The sequence below is a fragment of the Cebus imitator genome, unplaced genomic scaffold, assembly GCF_001604975.1.
Source record: "Cebus imitator isolate Cc_AM_T3 unplaced genomic scaffold, Cebus_imitator-1.0 Scaffold52, whole genome shotgun sequence".
Taxonomy (NCBI): domain Eukaryota; kingdom Metazoa; phylum Chordata; class Mammalia; order Primates; family Cebidae; genus Cebus; species Cebus imitator.
Window position 1 is genome coordinate 5,242,533 of NW_016107367.1, and position 6,459 is coordinate 5,248,991.

General features: G+C 43.9%; 1 long non-coding RNA gene across 1 annotated transcript; it reads right to left on the reverse strand.

The window, feature by feature from the left end:
- Positions 1–1,223: 1,223 nt before the first annotated feature.
- On the reverse strand, positions 1,224–5,045 carry LOC108303997. Its single transcript, XR_001825043.1, has 2 exons — positions 4,836–5,045; positions 1,224–2,088 (listed from the first exon to the last, which is right to left on the reverse strand). It is a non-coding gene; the product is annotated as an uncharacterized LOC108303997 (long non-coding RNA).
- Between the last annotated feature and the right edge of the window lie 1,414 nt (positions 5,046–6,459).

Sequence of the window (6,459 nt, forward strand, 5' to 3'; positions counted from 1 at the left end):
AGCTACCTTTTCCTCTTCCGACAAGGGTTCCTTTAGCTCTCTAGAATTAGATTTCAGTGGCTGCATCTCCCTTGTTATCAATATCAGTCTAATGGTTGTTTTAAGCAATGTCCATTTCCTTGCAAAACGCAGAAAGTGTGGGGCTTAGAGATCTGGCCGAGTGGGGCTCCTACTCCCCTATCTCAGCTCCCAAAGCCTGGTGCTCAGGTCTATTACTGGGTGATGCCAGTTGGGCTAAGGTCTCTGACTGCCTTGCTAGAATCTGAACACATAAAGAAAAGGGCACTGAGGGAGGACTGTTGGTGACAAATGCTGACGGAGATGCTGGCAGTAGGCTAGGGCCAAAAGAAAGCACTGATTGATACTCCCACAGACCTGACTGCAATCACATAGATGTCATATGCCACCTGTATGACCCTGAACAAGTCTCTTTACCTCTCTAAGCTTCATTTTCCTCTGTTATCAAAAGAAAATGAGTATCTATCTCATAGAGCTATTTAAAAGGCTGAAGTAAAATCAGGTATATAGAACTGGCTAATAAGTCAAAGTAATCATTTTTGCATTTCTCTGGACCATGAAAAGATAGTAAAATGATAAAAAAAATTATATATCTTTATGTGCACAAATATATACATAACTTAGAATTTGATATGGATATATAACTTAAAAGTAAACCGATGATTTAATGGAAAAGGGGAGATAAAATTCAATTGTAGATGGACTATGGCTCAAAGCTATAGCCCTGGGCCTTAAGGCATTTCCCAACACACAGTCAATATTCAACAAAAGTGTGTTGAATAGCCAGTGAAGGTCCTCTTCCCACGCCCAGCACCAGTGAGGACAGTGGACATGACATAAATCAAGAGGTTTGGGATATTCTACCTGTCACCTAAGCTAGAGTCCTATGTCCCAATGCAAAGATTAGAAATAGCCTCCCTTGCCCAGATCCAGCATAACCCATACATGGCAATTAGAAGATAAAACCAGTGTCACCTTGGGTAGCATCAGGATAGACTGCTATCAGGAGGACCTCCAATAGTATTACCAGCTGCAATAAAAAAGCACTTCTTTGAATGCTTTTTCTACCTAATTGTCAAAACCGAATAATATTATCAGCTTTTTTATCCTTTGAGTATTTTTCTAATAAGAAAGCACGGAGATGCATTGCAAATAAAAGCAGAAGATTTGAGGATGCAAAGCAATCATGCGAAATGACTTTCATATCAGTGTGATAAGCAGCTGAAATTTAATAACTACATCTCTCCTACGGTGCTGGATGAAAGTTTAATACTTTCTGCTTTGGCTTCTTTCTTCTGCAAGATGCTTATTCAGAACTGTAGCTTCTCTTTTATAGTCAGGAAAATGAGAGGTGCAGTGGATTAATCAAAGCCTTGAGAGGCTGGGCCCAGCCCCAGCCCAAGCCAAACCACAGTGTCTGAGAATCTAAACCAAGTCAAGCCCAAGGCTATCCATGACCCTTGGGGAAACAGGTAAAGATTTCCAAATATCTCAAAATACAGGTGAAATGTCAGTCACTGTGGAAAGCACACACCTATTTAAAGCTAAGAAATAATTTTAACTCTCCAAAATATCTTTATTTCTTCTTTGGTTGCGAGTAAATTGTACAACAACAACAAAAAGAAAAAAGACATTTGGAATTAAATGAAAATTCCATATTTTTAAAAAGAACAAATCAAACTCAAGAATGTTATACACAAGAATGTCTTCTGCAGATCAGGGTACATGTAATAAAGAGTGGATGAGTGAATTGATTAATACCTGATTGGTTTGCAATTTATAGCTGGAAGAGCTCTGAGATGGTATCTAGCACAGCCTCCTCATTTTAGAATTGGGGGAATTGAAATGTAGGAAGAATTTCGATGGTCAAATTCACAGGGAAAGTAGCTGCATCAGCACAGGTCTGACGGACATTCATCTCATTAGGCCTGGTGAGACTGTCAGGGTCCAGGGGTCCCCCATTCCCCACACTGTCTACACAACCCAGGCAGGGAATTTGTCCAGTGCTCTCAGCACCCAGCTGACAACAGCCACAGCTTTCAAATGAACCACTTTGAAAAGATATAAAACCTAAAGGGAGAGGGAGGAGCATTTGATTAGACGTTGTCCAGACAGAACTAGGAGACCCATTCAAAACCAGTGTTCTGTACTAATGGATCTTCCCAGCTCTGTGTTCCAACCAGAGTCAAGAGGGGATGGGTCTCCCAGAGCGGGGAGTCTTGCCCCGTTGAAGGGCCAGCCAAAATGGGGTTCCGCTGGCTTGCTCTTCTACTGCCCCCTACTGGGGAGTTTTTTGCCAAGGAACGAAGTGGGCTGCTGCTAAGTTGTTTTTCACAATGGGGGCAACTAAAGTCAACCAGGGATTGTATCTCAGCTGTAGAACGCAGCGATCATTTGCAAACACATAAGGCAATGCGGAAATGTGCATGAGCCTCCTAAAGGTTAAAGATGAATCTTGATAACGACTCGCATTACTTCCTAGGCGAATTTGTCTGAAAAATAACCCCGGCACATGGCTTTGTGCTATTTCTGTATGTATGCACCTATGCAGATACGTGCAGAATATTATATATTTTTAAGATAGGTATAAACAGATAGCGATACAATGAAGGAACATCTGAGCCAGTCATCAGCTCTAACTGCAGCCTTTTAAAAGAAAATGTAACTCCAGATGTCGTCTTAAGAAAATGAATCAATTAGGCAAATGAGGAATTTCCTCATAAATCAGAGGATGGGAAGCTGAAGTCCAGTCCTTGCCCAGGGGAGGAAACAGAGATGAGGCCTGCCTAGAGGCTGCCATTTTTCACGGCCAGGTAACCCAGCTGCCTCCTGCTCTCCTGAAGTCGTGTTTACCTTACTGAATGCTGGTTTGATTTGGAAAGTGTTCTGAATGTTCCAACCTTTTTACCCTGAAGATAATAATGCCTCAGCCTTCAGGAGTGGGACCCAGTATAAGCTGGTGTCACTATTCATGAAATAATTGAGTTTACACAAAAAGTGATTTCAGTAATAGCTGCCTTTTTATAAGTATGTACATTTTATTTAAAATTACTGACTCAAAAGGCAAGGTAGAAAAAAAAATCACCTCCAACAACTTCCTGTAATTGCGAATTATTGTGAGGGAAACAGAAGGAAAAGATTTCGAAATTATGAGCCATTATGCTCAAGAGAGAGAGAGAGACGGAGAGAGAGGGAGAGAGAGAGAGGCAGTGGGAAAAAAAAAAAGACAGCCTGGCTTCATGAAACACAGCTGACAAGCTCGACTAAATTACCCCCGGACCATTACAAAAATCACTTAATTGCCAAGCATTTTGTTAGGTCAATTGACTCTAATTGAAAAAATAACAAAAAGCTTATTATGCTGCAAATGCGGCCGTGGAAAATGAGTCTTCTGTTAGAAGGAAACAATAATTCTAAATTTCAGCTGCTGCTAACACTACAAAGTTCAGTGTTTCCTTCGGATAGAATCCGCAGTAGAGGAGAAAGTGAATATGCATCAATTGATTTTTTTTTTCCTTTTAGCGCTTCCCCCTCCCCACTTCTTGCTCTTCCTGATCTTCCCCTTCCCTGCCTTGTCCCACCCCCACCCCTACCCCCACCTTGTCCCCACATGATTAGCAGGGACCCCCCCCACCCCCTTCCATCAGCAAATATATACCCCACTCCCAGCTCCCTCCTTATCTTCCTGCAAGAAAGGGTTGGGGAGACAAAGAGGGGGTCAGCAGTGTGGGGCCCTGGGTTAGGGGAGATGTCCAGTTTCTGCCCTTCCCAGCCTTGGCAGGAGGCTGCAGCCTGGGTAAAATGCCTCCCCGACCATTTTCTTTCTAGGAGCTGCTCTTTCTCTCTTCCGTCCTGGCTGTCGCGGTGTCTCCTCCCCTCCCCTTTTAAATGCAGATAATAGAAAAAGGCAAACAGCTTATGTCCACAAAATTCCTCTGAAATTGCCCCCTAACATGTGCACCCAGAGCTGGCCTTGATTGACATCAAGTGCAGTAATTAAAAACCCCGCCAGCTGACATAGGTGAAGGTTTATTTATAATTACACATTTTTAGGATGGCTCGTCCAGGGTCGATGCATTTAAAAAGATAAATCAGCCACAGTTCTGTTACTCCCCCAGTTATAGATTTCAATGGTGGGAGTTTATAATGGGGGGGGCGCGGATTCTGCTTTGCAAAAAAGAAGGGAATTACGTGTCCATAAAATCAGGAGACCAGGGTAGGAAAGTCTGATGGCAGAGCCTTTGTTTAGAAAGCTGTGGGAGAGAGAGAGAGCCTGTGTGTGTACATGTGTGTTCCTGTGTGTGCATGGTTATGTGTACCTGCGTGTGTACATGGGCGTGTGTGTGGGCCTGTATGTGTATATGCACGGGTCTGTGCATATGGATTCGTGCACCTGTGTGTATACACATGTGTGCCTGCCTGCACATGCGGGTGCATGGAAGGAGAGTCACGCGGTGCAGGAGAAAACACCTCCAGAGCCCCGTGAATAAACACAGAGCTGTACTCACAAACCATTTCCTCGCTTGCTTTACCTAAAATATTAAAAATCATGCCCAGCTTCAAATCCAAGATGATCAGATCTGACATTCACAAGAACACAATGCCAGAGACGATGCCTTCCTGGGAGCCCAGGGAGCTGGAACAGGGGCTTCTTGGAGGGTCGCGTGGGCATAGAGTTCCTAGGAAGCGGAAGCTGCCCGCACACAGCAGGGTGTTTGACACCCTTGGGGCATTGCCCAATAAAAGCAGCCAGCAGTCCCCGCTCATCAACATCCGCTTCTCATTGTTGCTTTTTTGTAGAGCCTGATATCACTTACCCAGAGGGGCAGAACCGGCCATATCAGACTGCGCATCTCACGTGTGGGGTTTCTTGGGCCCCACAGCTGTAGACAATGGTGGGAGCGGCTTTGGAGAGCCCCGACTGTCACCTGGTGTCTTGGCAGGCAGCTGAACCTAGAAGTAAACTGAGCCAGGCTGGGAGCTACAGGTGTTAAAGGTACCAGAAAGCAAGTCTTGAAAATCAGATAGGAGAGAAAATGGGAGCAACAGGAAGCCTTTGTACAGGGGATGCCACAGCGTTTCAGACGTGCCTTGGGTTGGGGGGCACAGGCCACAGGGCTTGTCCAAGAAGGCAGGATGCAAAGGCCACTGCTGACCAGGGAGTCAAGAGCTGAGAAAGGGTCCAGGTGCATCACCCAGGAACAGTCCCTCTGCCCCAGAACGCTGCACAGAGAGATTGCCTGGAAGGAAGCAAGCCCCTCCGATTAAGTGGCAGAACCCTACTGAGGGAAATAAAAGTGAGGAATGGTGAATTCGGCACCACTTGCCAGACCAATGGGCTTCATCAATTAATCACAGCCAAATAATCACCACCTACATTAAAGAATAATACATGAAAAGGACAGGAGCCTCCCTGTAACTTATTCAGAAAGGGCTGCCTCCCTAATCCCTCTGAGTCCTGACATGTTAACTGGGTAGCGACTAATTAGATGTCAAAAATTCATAAGCGCTCTTTAATATTGCATATATCTGCAGCCGACATTTCAATATGAGAGTTGTATACACAGAAGTCACTATAGCATTAAAACACAGCGGGGTGGAAGAAATAAAAGGGAACCAATAAAAACAATGTCCCTTAAAAACCCCAGAGAGTGCCAGCTTTGGAAGTGTGTACTTTCTTATTCAGAAAAGGTATCACCTTAATAAGAATTATAGGCAAAGGGGTTTCGCTGCTCCGTGCTGCGTGGACAGAAATAGGGAGAGGAGATGCACTTATCAAAGGCACTGCCAGGTAAATAGTAATTTATTGTGCATGCACAATGAACATTACCCAGTGTCCTGGGTGATAATGAAAGGTATGTTATTGTGGAATCCACTGAGGGAATTTCCACTCCCCCTCCTCCCTTCTCCTCTTGTCTCTCTTGAGCAAAGAAGTCGTGATGGGTCCTGGCAGCTTCTGCCTGTTTCAAGCCATTTCACATAATATAGAAAGCACCTGAAGTTTAGTGGATTAAGTAAGTGAGTTAGTTTGCCAGCTCGGTGATATATATGTTGCTTGCATGTGAACTTATATTTCAAATGCTGGGGACTATATTTTTATGAAACAAGCCTTTTCCTGTCGGAAGAATTATAGGAATGTGATATAATACAAGGCAGTGAGATTAAAAACAATGCATCATAGCAGGGAGAAAATGCACTGTTTTATGACTTGCATCCGTTAATTGAACCTCTCAGGAATCAAGAGAAGGGCTCTGCAGGCACCTGCTGGAAAATCACTGTCTTTTTTTTACTTCCGTGTTTTGTTGTTGTTATTTTTATTTTTTATCATGCCTGTAGATACATACATATAGCCATGCATATATACATGTATACCCACGTATATTTATGGACACTCACGCCCATGAATGACATATCTGTCTTTCTGTACAATGCTGTACTTTT